The sequence below is a fragment of the Falco rusticolus genome, chromosome 6 (genome assembly GCF_015220075.1).
Source record: "Falco rusticolus isolate bFalRus1 chromosome 6, bFalRus1.pri, whole genome shotgun sequence".
Lineage (NCBI taxonomy): Eukaryota > Metazoa > Chordata > Aves > Falconiformes > Falconidae > Falco > Falco rusticolus.
In genome coordinates this window covers 73,167,206-73,187,700 of record NC_051192.1, presented here as the reverse complement: position 1 = coordinate 73,187,700, position 20,495 = coordinate 73,167,206, and the positions used below count along the sequence as shown (strand labels likewise).

General features: G+C 41.5%; 1 protein-coding gene across 1 annotated transcript in view; it reads left to right on the top strand.

Annotated features, from left to right (window-relative positions):
* The first annotated feature begins 7,232 nt into the window (after nucleotides 1–7,232).
* Nucleotides 7,233–20,495, top strand: part of COL21A1 (collagen type XXI alpha 1 chain) — a 113,832-nt gene continuing 100,569 nt past the window's right edge. Inside the window, exon 1 of the mRNA XM_037393041.1 lies at nucleotides 7,233–7,339. The gene's annotated coding sequence lies outside the window, so the exon portion shown is untranslated. The remainder of the gene's footprint in view (nucleotides 7,340–20,495) is intronic.

The following is a 20,495-nucleotide window of genomic DNA, read 5'->3' as shown; positions in this document are numbered from 1 at the left end:
TCTCTTGGGTCTGTTCCCAGATCTTTTGATTCTTATGTTGCTCCACTGCTTTTGAGTTTTGCCTTTGTAAGAAGCTCTGAACTACCAGCCCCATTGCACACTCTCCCCATGACTGGCTGCTTCTTTACCTGCACTTGCCCCTAGTCATTCCTTTCCCTCAGAACTCGTTCCTTCATCTATCTTGAAACAAAGTTCTGCAGAACAACAGTTCCAGGTTCAAAGAGCGGTTCTTAGCCTTACAGATGTGTTTGCATGATGATTTATTATCTTTCTAACTCTGTTATGAGCCCTTGCTTAGAATGAGAGTAATGAGAGAACATCCTCCTTGTCACCCTGCATACAAGGCCATTCCCAATGACACTGAGCATGCAAATATTATCCAGAAACCACGTTTTCTATTAGCACCCTGGGGATTCCCATGACTTGGATCAAATCCCTTACCAAAACACCTTGATGAAATGTTAACACTATAACGGCACAAAAAAATTTACTGCAAAAGAAAGCACACAAAGTAGACTGCGCTTCTTGTCTGCAGTGGCAGAGGATTAGTATTAAGCACAATTTCTTCAGCCCCTCCACCTGAGCACTGCTTCTTATGTGCAGATCAGTTACCAGTCCAACAGCTCTGCTACTTCTGAGCCATGGATATCTGTAGAAAAGTGTTAGAGGAAACCCAGAAGCTCTGGCGTTGCCCAGATCCTTCCAAAAACTGCTGCCATCCCTGCAGATCTTCTTTCTCCTGTAAGGTGGCTGTTCTACTATATGATGCCTCTTAAGTTTACTGCTCCTTGTAAACGTGAACTGGAGCCAGCTAAGAAAAAAGTTTTCTCACTCATCTGCCCAGTGACCTTTTTGTCAGATTTCTGCACCTTGAAGTCCTTCAGTATTTTCCAATTACATTGACAATCAGTATGTGTCACCTCTGGAAAGAAAATTGCTTCCACAAAGTTTCCACAACAGTTTCTGCTCATTGCTTTATCATTGCTTTATGCACTGTGTTCTCTCTTCACCAGAAGCTATTTGCAAAATGACTTCTTGCTCAGTCTTGAGAGCCCATCTCTCGAGCAGACTGTTAGAGGAATTGCCCAATCAACCAGCTGCCTTCCTGTGCATCCTGTTTTCTGCTTGCTGTAACGATGGCATTCATTAAAGGTACAGCCTTTCCATATTGAGAAGCATCTGTAAATTAAGGTTAGAAGGACTAATATTTAAACGTACTACTTGTATACAGTACTTTTGGAATGCTGCTTTTTGTTTCAGTTCTTCTTGAATGGGCTAGATCAGAAATCCGAGGCTTATCTGACTTGTTTGTTTCTTTTTTGTGCGGAAGTCACCAGCCATAACTGTTGTGAATGTCCGGGCAGCATTTTGAGGCAGGACTGAACTTTCCTTTTACTCTCTTTATATCTAAAGCAGCAACAGTGAAATCACTGTTAAAATGAAGCACTTCTCCATGGAGGTGCTTCCTAGAATGATTTTTATATAACTTGCAAGGTCAAAATTAGATTTTGGGACCTTCATGTTATCAAGCTGCTGTAAGTTAATGATCACATCACAGAAACATTCTTGAGTATTAGCCAGTGCAAATATATTGGAAACAATTTTTGCCTAAAGCACATCTAAATTCAGTTCTGAGCTTCAGCTGATCAACAGGGTTTATATTAATTCACAAGAGAAGAAAATAGTTCATGGTCTGGTTTACAAGATGCCTGAGTTACAGGACAGCTGTTGAATCTGGAAGTTCCCCATCCCATGCACTAGGGTACTGGAGTCTGCTACATGCAGCCTTCTATCTGGATAAATCCTACTTTCGTTCTTTTCTTCTTTTTGCACAAGGCAAATCAGAATGATTTTATCTGGCAAAACTTTCTGTATGACCCAACTGTATGAAAATTATGTATGTGGGACCAGATTCTGTATCCTGGGTCATGCTGGGTGTGATATTATGAAAAGGTCTAAAGGTGTAGATGAGCCTACTGAATTGGTATAAGACTATGCAGCAAAAAGAGGGGAGCCTACTTCTTAATTACTTTTTTTGTGTGAATAGAAATCTATAAGACATCTCTAAAATCTTGCAAGACCAAGGAGTTAATGTTTTTCCACGTTCTGAAGTTTCTGTGCATTTTAAATACATTTTTGAAAGACCTATTTCATCCATGCAGGCTATTCACATCATGTAACTTCATTCCAGATTCATATTATTAATGGAGGATAAAGACATAGTCTGAATATTCTTATGTGTATCTTTGAGCAGTCTCTCTCTTTTCAGTGTTTATGTAAAGACACAGGGCTCCTAAAGTGGACACCTAACTTAGGTGTTTGTATCTATTGACCAGAGTGCCTACATTATCATCATTAAACTATGAAGAGCTATCACTTTAACTATGGAAATACAACTTTCCAAACATGAAGGTTTTTTTAAAGCAATGGCTTAAATGACAGGGATTGTGGAAACTTCTGTTTTGCAAATCCTGGGCTCCAGCTATTATTTTCCAGTTGTTTATTTCTCATGCATTAGCTCTAGTTTTTCTTTTCCCAACTCTCATCATGATAATGCAGAATTCATTTCAAAATCTTGGCTATGCCAATATGGTAAACCAAAGTATATTTATTAGAGAAGTGATGCAAAATACAAAAACGTTGGTATGCAATGAGGTTGTTGAACTTCTCTCCCTTAAAAAACAACCTGATCTTGCAGAGATGATTTAAGAATGTGCTGTGGTTGCTGACAGCAGAATTAAGTAAATGTCTTGCATTGCTAGATTCTACAGTGTAAATTCTAAGTAGTGTGATTACTATAGCTCCTGTATTTCTTAGGACATCATATACAGCTTAAAGTTCTCTAAAACACACCCTCATTAGGGTGTGAGGTGTGATCCTGGTGTCCTAAACATAGCCTAAACACTTATTAAACATTGCTATTCACAGGGAAGCATATGTTTATCAGAGGTGTAATTACACTTTATTTATTTGGCATCTGCTGAGGTGAAAAGAAGTATTGCTATTTACCAGGAGTGGGACTGGTCCCATGAAAATTATCTATTATACACAGGTGTAAATTGAGCTGGTTCAGCATCAGCAGTTACCTCTGAGCTTACTGGTTCCTGGCTGGCATCCTACTATTTATTGGCTAGTTGTAGGGGTGTCCAAAAGTAATCATAGGCACAGAATTTCAGGCCAGCCAAATCTGAAGACTAGAAATTATGTTTGAAGCTAGCAGAAAATATTCTTAAGCTTGACTGTATAAGTAATATCAGCCTAGCCTTCTACAATACATTGAAATGTCACTATTTTACATGTGATCACTGGTAACAAATACAGAAATTGATGTACATAACTCAGATTACATGACCTGAACACTGTATTACATTAGAAATGATCTAAATGTATGTATTTTCTTAACGTTGTGTGGAACAGTTTATGAATTTAAAGATGCTGTTTCGTGACCAGTCTTTCATGCCCTGCCACTTCATCCACCCTGTTTGTCCCACACCAAAGGGCATGGGAGAGGGCCCTGTGTTGGTGCTGCAAGGGAAGAAGAAGGGAAATTTGTGACTGGTGAAATGGGTCTTGGGAGAATTGACCTTCATATGATTTCGACAATGATGAGTCATGCTACCTCCATGACTCACATCCTCAGGACTATGCCCTGCAAATACTAATATGCACACCAGTATGTACACCATGTAATTCTTTTGAGCAAAGCTATTAGTGTGCAAGTCATTACAGAAACAGACCTGTGTAATAAAGAACTGTTCTTTAATGTACATTTTATTTTTTCTAAATGTTTCTCTTCAGTTAAGACGGCAAAGCTATGTTCCTGTTTATTCTGTTCCTTAAAACTTCACTGAAGAAAAAATGGCAAAATTAAAATTTTTCCTGAGCAAGGAAGAATAAGGGCTGCAGAATGCGATTCCTGTTTGAGAAGGAGAAAAATAGACATAGAAGAACAGGTTTTGAAAGGTACTTTTTTTAATCTCGGTCAGTAACAATCTAATCTTTAACATATTAATGTAATATGGATTTAGCTCAGTGTAATTCCTGAGAGTTTCCACTGGGAAACAGTTTTCTCTCTACATAGACTTGGCTAATGCAACTTGATGTAGAATAACCAGAAATTTCATTTGAAACCACAGAATCCTGAGACAAAGAAAGACATCGAGAGCTTTCACAGTGTGGGAGGAGGATGACACAATTTCTGATTGCCTGGAGCAAGATGGGACTGTAGCAGAGACCTCAAAATGACTAATTTGGACACAATTCATGCCTAGATTTTATTCTGTGTTTTCATTTCATTTCTCTTTTACATGGCCCCGCTGGGCACCATACCTTTTTTTTTTTATGCTTTACATAAGAATATTACTTTTTCCTCCTCTTCAGTCTCACCATCTAGGAAATAATATCGAGTATTATGGATAGGTAATCAGCTAAAAATTCACCATTTTCATAATTTAATGGTAGTTTTGATGTAGGAAGAGTCTTGATGAGTGAATAAACACCATAATGTCGAAACAATGATCTATTGGGATCGGGGTCTGTGTTCACGTCTACTTTTGTATATCTCTTCTTCTAACATGATCAGCCTAAGGGCTAACAAGACTTACTTACCTATCCTATTTTTTGTGTAAGTCAAACAAAAAAATTATTAGTGAAGCCTGGGTGATCACTGGTGGATTTAAGTCACATGATAGCTAGTTGTGATTAAGACCACTGCTTTACTACTGTAATTTTTCAGACTTAATTGTAGATACTGTTAAAGGTAAAGTTTATATATACATAATTCTAATGTTCCTAAATTGATTCTCAAGAAACAGATTTATTAAACAGAGCATCATCAAAAGTTGCAAATGATTCATGTTCAAGAAGCCACAATACATTGGCCCTGAATGGTGGGAAATTGTTCATTCTGTTAATAGAAATATTATCTTCATATAAAAAATAGCCCAGAGATGCTACACATTAAAAAGTATTGATTCTTTTAGATTTAAGCCCTCTTTAGAGCTGGCATTTGCTATTATGTTCTCTGTTCATGGTATAGTTGAAAGTTATTAATATTTTTTTCCTTATTGAACTTCTTAAGCTAAAATAGGTATTGTCTACTCTATGACAGTTCATAGCAGAATCCCTTAAACACCTATTTTCTAGAGGGTCTTACACAGGAAAAAAAATATATACATATGTTTATGCCTTTAGGTGTATATATATATATAAACACACATATATGTGGATGAATTCATTGACTGCAATCAAACTGCATCATCAGAAACTGAGATACACATTACTTCATTGCTGAGCTGCTCAGTTTTCCAAATGCGTGGTCAGAGCAAGGATGGGAAACAAGGAATTGCTATCAAAGATGTTCCTTTCAGATGTTCCCAAATAGTGCCTTTCTAGGATATGATGTAGAATGAAAAGCATCTTTTGATCCTTTGCTGTGTTTGGATAGGCAGATGGCAGGATTAGGATTTTTTTATTATTATTATTATTATTTTTATTATTATTATTTTAGTTTCTTTCTTTCTTATTTGCAAGTGTCAAGTGTGGAGGTGTTTGCCTGCACTTTGCCTCTGTGTATGAGAGTGCCATGCACGCACTTACTGCCTTGCTCCTTCACAAAAATCTGCTGCTGTTCAGTGATCCCCAAAAAAGGCTACATGTCAACGCATATTGGGGTTGTGTTTGAATCCAGATTTGCCTCCTGGCTGGATCAACTATGCAAACACAAGGTTTGACACAGGCACGGGTATAAGGCAAGCTGGAAAGGTCTGTGGGAGGAGAGAAGCTGAGGTCTCTTAGCAGTGTGCACCCTGACTACAAAATAGATGAACTGGTCATGGGTACTGCTGTGAAAAGCACATCTAGCATCAGGAAGACAAGACAGCCTCAGATCCTGGCAATGGCAGTGGGGGGTGGGGGGTGAAGACCTTCAGCTTGAAAGCAAGGAGCTGCTGTTTGGGACTGCTGGCATCCGTAACCCATACTGCTTTCTAACGTAGGTGTCTGTTATATTTGGAAGAACATATATATTATTCACAGAGAATCAGTGAAACTGCATTCCGCTTCCTACCTGCCAGCCTTGGACCTGTGTTAGCCAGGCATCTAGTCTGATGAAAGCTGCCACTTCTGTGTTATTTAATTGATGTTTTTCTCCATACGCTATGCATTCCTTCACAGGAGGACAGGGCCCGTGTGGCACAGCTCTCAGGTTTCTCCAGGACCTTCATGGACACGCAGGGGTAGATATGAGGAGCATTATCTAGGTACAACCTGTGAATAAAGAGCAATTAGGGAAAGGCCCCAGAGGTCTTTGATACTGCTTTCCCTGTGCCAGGCTTGCCACACCTCTCTCAAGTGTGGGGGTTCTTGAAGCTAGAGTGAAGGACACCAGCTCCTGGCTTTGGTAACACCTCTCCACATAAGAGAGTCATGTGCTCACTGGCTGGTGATCCAATTCCCAAAGGCAGAGGGTATTCCCACCAGCTCGTCTCCTGGACACAGCAGTCACTGTGGCCAGGGCTTGCAGAAGTCATCCTGTCCCTTCACCTGGAAAAAGAACTGCTGGAAGATGGGCAGGAATTTTTTCCAGGTGTCCACCCGGGCATTGCTTTTGCACTATTTGATCAATCCGTCACAACACCTTGCAGCGTGTGTTGTCCAGAGGGGTGAATGGGAGGGAGGCATTTGGGCAGCAAGTGCCGGTAGTTTTGCATGGACAGCTGAAGGGCTTCTGCATCCGAGCTCTGGTGGTACTGCGGACACGGCTGCGGGGGACATGCCGTGATTGCTGGAGCTTTGCGGGACAGCCTCGCTACAGAAAGTGTGAAACCACACGAGCAACAGGAGTGCTGAGGCGTGTGGCCAAATAATCGCTACTCTTGCAGTAAGCGCCCCAAACCAAGTACTTCTGGGACGAAGGTGCCTGTCACCAAGTTACTTCGAGCTACGGGTCCGCCCCTCTTGCAGGAAACAACCGGCCAACCGCAGATGCAGCCCGGCGCAGGGGTGCCCTTCCAGACGGGGGAAGGCGCGCCCGCCCGACCCCTTGCCGGGGAGCGGGGGGTGGCGGGGACGCGCACCTCGCGGGGCAGCAGGGCAGCGGCAAAGCGGCGGCCCCGGCCGCGGCAGGGCCGTGGCAGGACGCGGGGCCGGGCGGGGGGCAGCCGGCGGAGAGGCGGGGCGGGGGGCGGTGCTGCCGGCGGGGCGGGCTCCCGCTGGCGGGCGCGGGGCCGGGGCCGCCGCCGCCGCGCTGGCGTGGGGCAGGGCCGCGCCGCAGCGAGCAGAGCCCTGCGGCAGGTGGGGCGCGGCGGCTGGCGGCGGGAGGGCGTGCGGCCGCCTGCAGGTCAGCGGGGGCTCCGCGGGGCGAGCGGGGGGAGGTGCGGGCTCCCCGGCGCGCGTCACCCCTGCGGGGCTCCCGTCGCTCGAGGGGGCGCGGCCGGGGGGCGGCCGGGGCGGGGGAGCGGGGGCAGCGGGCAGGTGCGGCACCGGGGCGGCCTCGGCTGCCTCCGCGGGAGCCCGGGCGGGGGGGCGGTGGGCGCCGGAAAGCCGTGGGTCTGAGGTGCCGAGGGTTGGTGCCCCCCTTTTGAGCAGGGAGCTGCCGCCGATGCGGGTTTTTTTTGCAATGCGATTGCGGTGCGTGCCGGCCGGTTGTACTGGCTTGGAATCCTCGCTTAGTTTGTTGGCACGGGGTGAAATCCTTTATGGCACGGCATGTCCTTCAGCACTGTACAGAGATCCGCTGCGTTCTCGTACCACGGCTGAAGTGAGCTACTGACTTCGTGTATTAACTTCTTTGATAGTTTCTGGCATGGGAATTTACGCTTAGTAAATAAAGTAGAAGAGTTTGTAGTAACTGCAATTATACTTGTTTCCATACCTGGGAAGAAAAATTTGCTCTGTGGGCCACTTGTGATGATACTCTTCAGCTGGGTAATGCTTAGGTGTGCACGGGGGACTTACTGTGCTGAAGGGGTCTGGTCTTCCATTCAAGGGTTTTACAGGCTGGGAAACCAGTCCACTGGTTGATTCTGAAAGTTTTCTGGCTTTCAGGCACCTGAGAAAGCCTTGTGGGTTTATTAGACTTAGCAGACTTAGTTGGAAATTCTCTCCAAACCTTATTGATTGTGGGGGTGCTTATTGTATATATCTCAAATATTTATACAGATACATAATACTGAAGTAAGTAATGGGCATAAAACATTTATTTGAAGAGCTATGATAAGTATTTTCCTTAGGAAATTCAGTTTTCATCATGAAGACTTTGATAGGATACAGTGTATTAAAGATGCACAAAATTAAGGCAAACGTCATTCTGGGTTGCATAACAGGAGTGTTGCAGATGTGTGATGGCATCTTTTGGTAGCTGTGACTTTGGGGTCTGTGTCAGGTAACGGTACTGTCTGGGATTTTGGACATTATGGTTCCAGCAGAGTCTTACCAGTTCGGCAGGAGATGGGTAGCAAAGGTAATCAGAGGTGATCAGAGATCTAGAAAACATAACCTATGAGAAAATAGTGAATGGACTGGAATGTTACAGTCTAGGAAGCAAAGACTGATGAGAGATGTGATAATAATCTTCAACTGTGTAAGTGGTTGCTGCAGAGTGGCGGGAACCAAGCTGTTCTCCACATCCAGTGGAGATGTAACAAGCACCAGCATGCTGAACTGCAGCAGGAGGCGTTAGGTTAAATGGTAGGGAAAGTCCTGTCTGACTGTACAGGTAATTGAGCATTGGGTTGACCAGGTAGGGTGTGGAATCTCCTTTGCTGGAGCTTTTTAAGATCAGATCTAACAAACATTTACTAGAAATGCTTAGGGCAAAGGTGACCCTGCCTTTCTGTTAACAGTGAGAGCCACTACATGACCTCTCCAGGTCCCTTACAGGCTCCTGGGGTGCCAGAGCCTACCAGGACACCAGCCTGTGAACTCACACTCTTGGTGATGATAATGCATATCAAAGAAGCAGGTTTGTAAGGTAAACACAGCTCAGTAATCTATTTATAATATTTAACTCACAGCCTGACTTTTATGCTAGATCTTGTGATTCTTCTTCCTTCTGCTCAGACTGCATTTACAGTTGTTCTAAGAGCCGCAGTGGATGATCTGCTGAAGAACATCACACCTTGGTTTTGCACCATCACAACCAGTGAATCAGCTTACGGGTAAAGGTTAGGAGATTTGAGGTTAGTTTCAAAGTGCAGTTCTGTAAGCTGTATCACACTGCTCCCTTCAGGTCCTCCATATTACAGGTGTGTCTCAGGCAGTCCCTGAGGCAAAACTGCTTCAGTTTAATTTATAGCTATCTTGGCTGTGATCATCATCTTTGAAATTACTTCGATTATAATTCAGTTTTTAATCATATTTTGAAAAGTGTAGTTTGTCCTACTGCATTAAACATGGTTTTTGTACACTCCAGTTATTAGGCCTGGAATGAGACTTGGTGCTTTTCTTCCCTTGCCTCCGTTACCTAGAAGCTTTTACTCTTTAGCTCAAGTTTTATTCTTTTATTATGTTATTCTTTGCGTTATTATTATCAATTTACATATTATTTATTTTAAAAATTCTACCACATTCTTCGCTTCCAGTGAGTGGTTGTGAAATTATCTTACAGTCCAAAATAGGATCACTTAAGTTTTTTGAACATCCCTGTTTTATAAGAGTGGGAACAGACAAGGCCTAACCTCTCTAGGTGATTTGTTATTATTTCGTGTCCCTGTGTTCTGCCCTTACTACTTTAGAAAGGCATTGAATAAAGCTGATTCAGTCTTTCCAGTGTCTCTTTATAGGACAGGCCTTTTTAATGCTCTTAGTCATCTCTATTATTAAGATGTCTTTGTTTCTGCCTTTTTCTCTTCCTTGAGCTGACATGACCAGAGCTGAGCCCAGTAATCCTGCCAAAAACGCGCTGTTCCTGAGGCATCTTCTGCTGCTTCCTCCTCGGCTGCTTCCCTTGCTTCCCAGCATGCTCGCGGTGGCACAGCAGTCTGGAGTGCTCGAAGAGACAAAAATGCACCTTATGAAATGCACTGTCTTGCATTCCGTTTTTCTGATGTCGGTTTGTTGCCCTGTACGCCCTCAGAGTTTCCCTGAATCATCTGAAAGGATGTGTTTTGTCAGGGCACAGCAGTGGGGGCTGCCCATGGCGGGGCGGCAGGGAAGGGCCCACAGCCAGGGCCTGTCCCACTGCCCCAGCAGCAATGGGGCAGCCCCAGCCCCGGGCATCGGGCACCTCCCTGGGCACAGGCTGCGGCCACCCAGGCCGTGGACCTTCGCCAGGGCCGGTGGCTGGGCTGTGGGGAGCTGGAGAGTGGCCCTGCTGTGGTGTCACTGGGGCAGGGCCTGGTGGCCCTGGGGGCTGACATGGGGCCTGGGATGTGGGAAGGGACCAGTAAAGGCCTGTTAGTGCTGTGAGTGCTCTGACACATTTCAAAGCTTCACTGATCCAAACTTTGTGTTGAAGATGTGTGCAATTACCCATTAGCACAGTGGAGGGTATCTGAAGTATCCAAAGATGTGGGTTTTGGGAAGCATGAGCCTGCAGAGACTAGAAGGCAAACTTTGCCATGTATCCCAGGCTGACAGGACACAAGGAGATTGCCAGAGAGTTTATCTCCCCCAGATACTCAAAACAGCAAGGTCTCTAGAAGAGTGTTTTAGAGGTGTGTGTGGTTCAGCACCCTGTCCTGCAGCAGGTCCTTGGCTTGGCTGCGCTGGAGCATGTAGTGGCGCAGGCTTTGATGCCCCCAGGGCACCCTCTGCCTGGAGGATCCAGTGCAGCCACCATGCACAGATCTATGCATTGGAGATGGCTCCATCAGTCAGGGACTGCCTGTAAATAGCCAACTCCACTAGTCCAAAGTAAAATTCTGGGGTAAGCAGCAAATTGTTCAGGAGGTTGCTGCACCATAGCAATACATCCTGCTTTGTTAAATAAAAAATATAATCGGGGTTTGGCATTTCTTCCCTGCTTTTGCCCATGAAAAACAGGCTGAGCCCTGCAAGGTTTCTGTGTTCCTTCATTTAGAACTGGACTGGCTGTGGAAAAAAGCAGTATATGGTAGAAGAAAACTTAAGACCCGTGGGGGCATAGGCAAAATTGCTTGAGAGGTTTTTTGCCTCTTTCTAGTTTCTGTGGTACTGGGGTACTGTGAAACTTACAAAATAAACTTTTCTAAGTTACCACTAATGTGCACAGACATTGTTTTAAAGCAGCGCTGATTGATTTAGCCTTCTAGGGTAGATGTCAGGCACGCTATTCGTGATTAACAGCAGATAGAAACCAGGGAGATGAGCAATGTTGATCATACTGAATAATGTTATGAATGGAAATAAGAGTACAAAGTAAATACATGTCAACCTTTTGGAATTTTGTGTGATTTATATCGTTTCAGTGTTGGATTGAGTAATTGATCTTTTTATTGGTGTGTTTTATGCTGTAATGAAACTGGATCTAAATAGTGAGAAGTTAATAGCTGCTATAAGTAAAACACACAGGCACTGGAATGAGACACATTCTCTATAACCAAGAACATGCAAAAATTGCAGGGAAGTTTGTTTGAACTTGATGTGGTGAAAAATAAAACTATTGTTCAAGCCAGTGAAAGATTTACATTCTTCCTTGAATTCTCTGTCAGTTCAAAGTAAGCCTGTTAAGAGTGCCGCATTAGCACATAGGAAATCTAAATTTCTGTCTCATATATTGGTACTTTAAGGCCTCTTCATAATTCAGACTTCTATATTCCAAGATTTTTCTCTTTCCCATGATTAGTTCCAGTAGCTTGCTCTGAAGCTCTGGTTTGAGGCATGAGACACTGAGCTAATAACAAAGAGTGGCTGGAGGCTTCTTAGCAGTGTAGACAGAAATAAATAGCTTTGTGGCAAAATGAGCAGGTTCTGCAGATCGCAGGGGGAAGACGAGAGGTTGGGATCAATCGCAACTCTTCTGGGGCAGGAGGGGTTTGAGATGTAAGGACCATCTGCCTTTGGCTGTGGCACTAGGGGCGGGGGTCTGCTGGGAATAGACATGGGGACAGAGGTATGAGGAAGGCTCAGGGTATTTTTAGGACAGGGAAGGTTTGAGGAGGTTTGTGGCAGCAAGATCTCTCTTATTCCTTCACGCTTTCCACCCAAACCGTGTCTCCTCATTGTCTTCTCCACTGTCCCATGTTGTGGGTGCCTCTTGTCACCTTTGTGGCCATCCATTTTTTCTCAAGCTAACAGTTTTCCTTTCCCTCTTCATTGGCCACTGCCAACTCTCCTCCCCCTCTCAGGTTTGGGAAAAGAGCTGGGGTCTCAGTATCATTTGTTCTGGCTGTTGGGAAGGTGATAAAGGGCTATATGAAGAGAAATGAGGGGACTGTGCAGAGGTGAAGACACCACCCCAGTGACCTTGAAGAGCAAGGTTTGCTTCTCCTGCTGACCTGTGTGACATGAGAGAGATGTACAGCAGATCCTGCTGCTGCCTCATTTACACTCCTCTTGAAGTACTGTATAAATTAGGAGGTGCTAATCAACGGTTTGGGATGTAGGTCTGTCATCCCCGTCTTCTTTTGCATAGGTAAAATCTGCTGGTAGAAGTGGACTACTTGCTTACAAGTGTGCAGGTTTGTTGGGTGTAAAAGACCTTGAACAAAGAAGTGATTGTTGGGTTTTGTATGTTCTAGTTAGGAAGTTAAGATTATCTGGGATGGCTCTAAAATTGTTGGTCTGGACATGGCATATCCACATCTGAAGCAGCTGTAGTACACTGTATATTTGCTGATGTGACAAAACTTGCAGGATTTTTGTAAAGGTTTTACCTTTGGAATATACTAGAAAAGCATCTTTATCCAAGCTGTTGTTGAAAGGGAGAAAATGAGCTGCTGAAATGAAGAGTGTCCCAACTTCTGTGGTTGGAGTGTACATTAACACTGATAACTGGTAGCTCAGAACATTTTTGTATATTTTAAAAACCATTTACTCTACCCGAAGCTTTCTATATTTTTAATATTTTGTCCAACTTATCAAATGTACAGTATTGATTTGCATTATCCAAACTGTCAATTCTTATCCCCTTTCTTTTCCGTAAGTCTTCAGAGCCATGGTGATGATAAAACATGTTATAACTTGCCTGAACTCATTTATATCCTACATCAACAGGAAGTGGAAAAAAAACCCCGGAGCTCTAGTTTGAGATTAATCCAACAGTTTTTAAAGCATGCCAGCTTGTATTTTCCAAAATGTTTTATAACAATCTGTACTTTCTTCATTAAGCAGAGTTAATGATTTCCAAAAGTTTTCTTTTTAGACGAAACTGTTGCAGCATATAAAAATGAGACCGATTAAGGTGATTTGAAGACACATAAGAGTACTGTAGTTGGTATAACAGCAGGAGTATGTCTAGGCTCAGCCTTTAACAGACACTTGGGAAGCCTTTGTTGTCAAGAGTACCTTGTGCTTCTTTTGGTCTCAATAGGTAATTCCAAGCTTTGTCCCCTTATGAGTTCCCTAATTCCACAACAGCTTGCAGTATCTTATGTGGAGAGCTTGAGATAACATTACATAGTTGTATCAACAGTACAATTTATTAACATACCAGATTATTGAGCTCAGTTTAAAATCTTGTGGTATAACCTTATCTTCACTAAAGTGTGCAAAATTGTGTGAACTTTTGCCAGACTAGCAGGGGAGCTGCCAGGGACCACACAGTCCCATGATGAGCTTTCTAGACTATCCATGTAATGTGTACACTTGAGGGAAGATGTATGAAGCAGCACTTTAATTCTTTTCTTCATATCAGACGCTTAAAAAGGTTCAAATTAGAGGTGCAATTAGAAAAGTACCTACTGCCTTCAGTGTCCTCAGATGTGATAATTTCTTTTTCTTAGTCTTTTAACCACCTGGGATCTCCTGGGTGGCTCTCTTGGAGCTCTTACCCAGACAGACTCCATTAGAGATCCAAGCAAGGCTGTTTAAATAAACGTCTCTTCCTTTAATTGCGGCTCTCTTTGACCAGATCAGCATGTTCCTACTTACTTGCACATGGGGCCTGACCCTGATTTTCTATTTCCCCTTTCCTTATTGCAAGTAGGGAAGTTAGAATAATATTAACAGTTAAATAAAAAGGCAGAGGAGAAAATAAACACTAGAAGTGTAGCTGCAGTGTCCTATGTGGAGGAGGCAGGCATATCTGTGCAAAAACTCAGAGGGTGGGTGAGTTATGTAGAATATGACTTGAAGATGGAAGAAGAAGGAGTGGACCATTGCTGGACTGTTTGGGTCATGAATTCATTCCTTTCTGAGCTGTGGCAAATGTTTCCAAACAAAAAGCCACTCTGTGGGAAATAGCTCTCTGAGATTAGGCTGTATGCCCAAATCAAAAACCCAGGTGAATTTATATAATGCTGAATTTCCATACAATTGGAGGATTGATTGCTTATGGGAAGTGGACATGGGAGTCTGCAGCTCTTAAAATCTTAGCCTTGATAGCACAGGACTGAAAGATAAAGTAGATGACTCCTGGCAGGATATCACTGACCTGAATGTCAGTGTCTTGGTGAGGAACGGTGTGCCCTCCTTTCCCAAGTGGAATAGTATCTGTGTAGCCACCACATTTTGTTTAAAAGGTTTCCATTAGGAGGGAGCAGAACTGGGTGGGCAGAAGTGAGACAATTTTTGAGATACTCCATGAGATAGAACAATGTGGACAAGCACAGCCAAGAACATTGGGACTATGTAAAAACTGGAGCCCTTCATAGCAACTTAAAACAAAGGAAGCTTTAGGTGGAAATGCAAAAATAAAAGGTGTTAACATGTCGAGGGGAATTTTCAGAGACGACCCCCCTAATTATCTTACTTAAGGGAAACTGAAACCCTCACCTGCTGAAAAGAAGTCATCTTTGTCTTTCAGGAACTCCTTGTCACTTGCAGAGAAAGTGAGAATCAAATGTCAACCCCAAGCAAACCAACCCAATCAATTAAATGGCTTTTTTAATAGCTGTGGCTGCAAGTTGAGAGAAAAAAAAATGGGAAAATAATGGCAAGTAAGGCACCTGGAGGAGATTCTTTCTGTTCCTGAAAAGCAAAATTGAGAGTCCTTCAGGTCCTATGTAGAATTGCACAAATCATGAGAAATCACTGAAGATAAAATGTATCTAAATGCTGGCAATATATTAAACTGTGAAAAATGTACTGTTGCAGTATAATAGATGATAAAGTGATAAAGGAGTTTTTTGCCTTTTTACCACCATGGAAAAAATGAGGGGTGGGGAACGGGAGGAAGATTTGCTGAATAGGAGTAACAGTGGTTTTGTTTTCTTGAAGACCCAGACAATGGAGTTTTATGTTTGTTATTCCCTGATGAATTTGCAATGAGGAGAAAGGAATGTAATTGTATGCCCCTGTGATTAAGTCCATTTGCTGTGCAAAGAGGCCCGAATGGTCATGGCATGCTCAATGACTCAGCTGAAACCATCATTAACAACTTTTGCCAAAAGGGAGAAGGAAGCGAGGATGCAGAGGATTCCATTAAGGAGCTCTAAAGAGAGGACAGCTGCACCTAATTTTCAGAAGCGCATAGTTGTCTTCGAGGAAGCCAAGCAGTACCAAGAAAAAAAGCTTAATTTTTAGTTCCTAAAGAGTAAAGTAATTCCATTTATTTTGTCTCTTATTTTCTTTTCCAGTATGGGTTTAAATGAGGCATCTGCCCTGAGAAGAGGTGTTTCTGTCAAAGGAGACTTTCTTCTTTGTGTATGCATAAGTGTGCCTCCTTATGTGAAGTACTCACTATAGGTAATCAGTAGTTCGTGGTTTGATGGTGCCTGATAATAGCAAGAAAAAGTCATTCAACAAAACTGTCCTGGAGCTGTCCAATACAGAGCATTTTGTTTCGTCAAAAGTTTCGGTGCTTTGCAGAGGACCTGATTCTCTCTGCTCCTCAGCACTTGACTACATGCAGTTTTGGATTTTTAAGCAGAGCTGGGGTAACGTATGTCTTCTGCTCCGGCAGAATTATTTGTAGGATGCCTTTGGAGAGTTGGGCAAATGCAGGGAATGAAATCCAGTTCAGAAATCAAAGTGATATGAAAATTTCATTATATGGTGATTTCATCCTGAAAACTACACTACACTAACACCGAAATAGAACTCAAGCACAGATGATTGACACCTGAAGTAACTATATAATCACTTTAAATCATTAGCCTGTTTACTTGTTTGAATAAACAGTAGGCAGCTTTTCTCTCCTGAAAACGATTAGGCCAAGATGGAGAGAGTATTTTGATACTATGGAAAATACTCATAAGTATTATGACAATTATTATGAAATAATCCTATTACATTTTTTGTGACATAGACATTTTGCCACCTTTTCCCCAAAGTGATCATTTTCTAGTCTTGTTTGCTTATATATTGCCACTGGTTGATATTTTAAACTTAGTTTCATTGTTATGAAAGCGTATTTTACAATATGGCTGAAAAGTAATTGACTTTCTGTGTTTGTATATATGCTCTTTTCACCTTTTAGTATCTGACAACCAATAATCATGTGTCTAGGTACAGACTTCATCTTTAACAAGGTCGATCCAAAATACACATGACAGCATTTGATTTTAAGGATCTAAACTATAAAGCAATGCTTGTGGATTATGAAATAGTTGCTAGTTATTATGACTAAATGATAGCTAAATCCTGTTACTTGCAAATTGATTGTGAATGCTGATTAATTGTACAGCCTGTATAAGAACAGAGAATATAATCACACATTTTGGAATCAGGCTTAGAACCAAGAAAATCTGTTTTAGTTAAACAGTGGATCAATATCTTACAGATGTAAGAGAACAATATATGATATTATGCACACCATCTTTGGATGTTGATGCTACATCCCAGTGATTCCTCCGATTAGACCTTTTTGTTTAAGGAGATTACATTTTTATACAAAATCTTTCTAACATGGTAAGTAAATGTATGAAATTAATTATTTCATTGTGTGGAGTGTCTAGATTTCACAGATTACTTATATAACTATTGTGGTCTTAAAGGACCTGCAAATACCACCGCTGTTGCACTGGCAAATGTAGCTTCTATAAAATGTGCCTGAACATATTAACATTTTATTCAGTATTTCAGTAGTTTAGTATTTGGCGAATAAAGTATCAAAATTAAGGGACTAGAATTTCAAAGAATACTTTTTGAACTGTGGTTGTTTCTTTTACGTGAAAAGCAATGTTACGTGGTGGTTAGAGCACAGCATGTAATTCTGTAACTGGAAATAGAACAGCTGTTACTTAAACTTACAATGTAACATGTATGCTTATTTATTTTGATGACATCCTGACTTGTTTTGTTTGGAGGCCCAGTCCTACAGAACATGCAGTGTTTATTTAGGCCTGAATGCAGCTGATTACAGTCCAGGTGCAAATTTTGTGAAAGTTCAGATGGCTATTAATTTATTTGGGCCTTTTTTTGAGTGGAAACAGAAGTCCACCTAGTCATTTTAAGTTGAAGGAGTGACACTGTACCTGTACAAAGATTGGTTTTGTCTAAACCCATAGGTGCTTGTTTTACATCTTGCAGGTAAATACTGTATTTATTTTACATTTTTATTTTATAGTTTACATATTTTTTATACTTCAGCACAGAACGTAGGCTGTAATATATTTTACTATAGAAAAATATGTTGAACTTTACTGAAAACAAAATTGTCGATCTCCCTTAGTATTAAATTCTGTACAAAATTTTCTATGTACTTTGGTTCTGATCAGGTAATATTGCTATTGGCTTGTGCTAACAAGTGAACTGTTAATGAATGGACGATCAAAATCTGTGTGGAACTGAAACCAGTGAAGTGCTTTGGGTGAGAGATGACAAATTTCTTTGGTCTTACTTGTGGGCAGACAGTAAGGAGCACAGTGATGCAGCTGAAGTTAAATGAGTGATATTTCCAAGTCACAATAAAGAAACTTGATTTTCAGGCTTCCATGGGACACATGGGAACACAGAAAAATGGGAAGAATGAAACTGAGAAGCAGAGACCACTGGTTTCTGCGAATGCAGCTTTCAGCAAACAGCACCTAAGTTAAATTTTGCATCTCTGTTTCAAAGCACAGAATCTACTGCAGAGCATCTGTGTTCTGCATTACTAGTACATTCTGGCTTCTTTAGGGCTGCTCTCTGATAAAGAAATGAGTCTTGACTGTATCATTCCTCAAAGGCCTAAGGACTTTAGTCTGTAACTTTTACTTTAGATGCCTAAGTCTGACACTTAAATGCCATAGAGACTCTTGCTTCCACTCAACCCCAGGGGTAATGGAAGTCATTATGCCTGCGTTTCCGTCAATAAAAGTTCCTACACACCTGTATGTCTGATGCTAGGCATGTCTAGAACCGTGTCTCCCAGTAGGTACCTAGCACAAGCCTGATTCCTAGAAGGGTTTACAGAGTAGAAATTCTTCTCTTGTCTGTGGATCCTGATCCAGCAGGAATTTTTAAGACATGTTTTTTGAACAAGCTCCATGAAAAGCAGTATGTTTTACTCTTTATATCATGTGGTTAGAAAATTAGTCAGAAAAGAAGACTGAGGTTTAGTTCCTTCCTCAATCTGAAGCAGTTTGAACCATTTACCTTACATTTCTAGTAAATGTTTAAACAGTAAGCTTCTAGATAGAGGAGAGGGAAGAAGTATGAGGTATGGTGTAACTATGGGTGGTATTATGTGTTTCAAGCCCTTTTTTGCCAGCACTGCAAAGAGCCTTCAGGTAGGTATCACATTTTCAGTTTCTAAAGTGATCCTTGCGGCTTAACTGATGTTCATCAACGCTAGAGATCTCTGATTTGTTTTGGGTGTTAGGTCTCTAAAAGCAAGCCACATCACTCAGGAAGCATTTGTTGTTTACAGTGGACTGAAGTGAGATACGTATGTGTCAGCTATGGTGGAGATTAGGCTTCTTACTAGATGAAGAGGAAAGCTGCGTGAAAAGTCTGATTTATTCAGTCAAGGGTAATGGCAAACATTGTGTGTGTGTGTTGCTGTATTAGAAAGAAAGCTGCAAGACTAAAGCACTCAAATTCATTGTTCATACTGCTTTGAGCAGTAGCACACTCCATAGCTTCTTCAGGGTTTTCCTATTCAAGATGACTCTGAGCAGAACTGAAGAAGTGTCTCTCTGCCCCTCAGCAATGCTCTGTAGCACTGAGAGACAAGACTTACTCAGCAAAGGCTGTGCCTGACTCCAGACTATCCTTCACCACCAGGAGGTTGCCTTCTGGTACAGAGGTTTTAACCCCTGTGAGTCATACCATGTTCTTACCTCTTACCTTAGTAGAGGACTGAAATATAGAATTCAAGCTTTAATGCATTTTTGAACCTGTCTTTTTAAATTCATGTTAATTAAGTCTACTAAAACTTTGTCTCAGAAACAAACCTCATTGATAGGGAACATCATATAAAAGGGACTATGTTTGGAAACTCTTCACCTGGATCCATTTTGATCTCTTTTTGTGTATGTTGTCTAACATAAATTGTTTATTGCTATATGTTGGATAATTTGGGTATAGAACTTTTTTACTTTATCTTGTTCTGTATTTGTTTAATGGTTGTTCATGCTGCTGGCTTACTATATTTTTGACTGTTTATGAATCCCACAATTTAAAAGCTAAGAGATATTTTCCAATAACTCTATAGAAATGAACACAAGTCTTATGCATCGTGGAGAGCAAATATAAAAATATAATATAATAAATATAATAAATAATAAAAAATATAATAAAAGCATAAATGCAGGCATTGAACTCAGATTAATCTGAAGGTTTTGGTTTGCATTGTGACAAGCACTAGCACCACCTCATTTTATAAGTACCTACTTTGCATCAAATATTTAAAAATTAACTGGAACAAAAAATGTAAAAACCTGATATTACCTCCAGCATCTTCAGTGTTCTGGTGATAAATGGTCAAACTCTTAGGAGTGCTTGCAGAAGGTTAAGGATTGGATATAATTAAAAAGGGTCGCTTCCAAAAGGGAGGCTGCAGAACACCATGGTCTGAAAAACCTGTGCTGTTTATACTTTTTGACCATGGCTTTTCATTTACTGTAAGAAATACAAATTGGAACTGACATTTAACAGATTAATTTATCTCCACAAGCCTTCTTTATATGAAGTCACTAAGACTTCATGCATGGTGCTTGTGTCCAGCTGTATAATCCTTAGCTTTAAGTGCCAGACTAAACCCTGGAAACACTGTGTTTGCTCTGAAATAGTGTAAGTGATGCTCAAGATTTAGTGTTCTTGGGAACACAGAGTATGTTAGAATTCTCTTTTGTATATAAATTCAGCTTTTTAAAACAAACAATTGAACCCCAAGTTTACCCATTTTTCTAAGGGCACCGGTTTGACATTTAAAAACCCCCAAACATCTCAACTTGAATAACTCTGGAATATGTCTGAAAATGCATCTGGCATCTTTAGAAATGTCAAATTTCTGGCATGAATAATAACATATTGTATTTCTTTAACTTTTT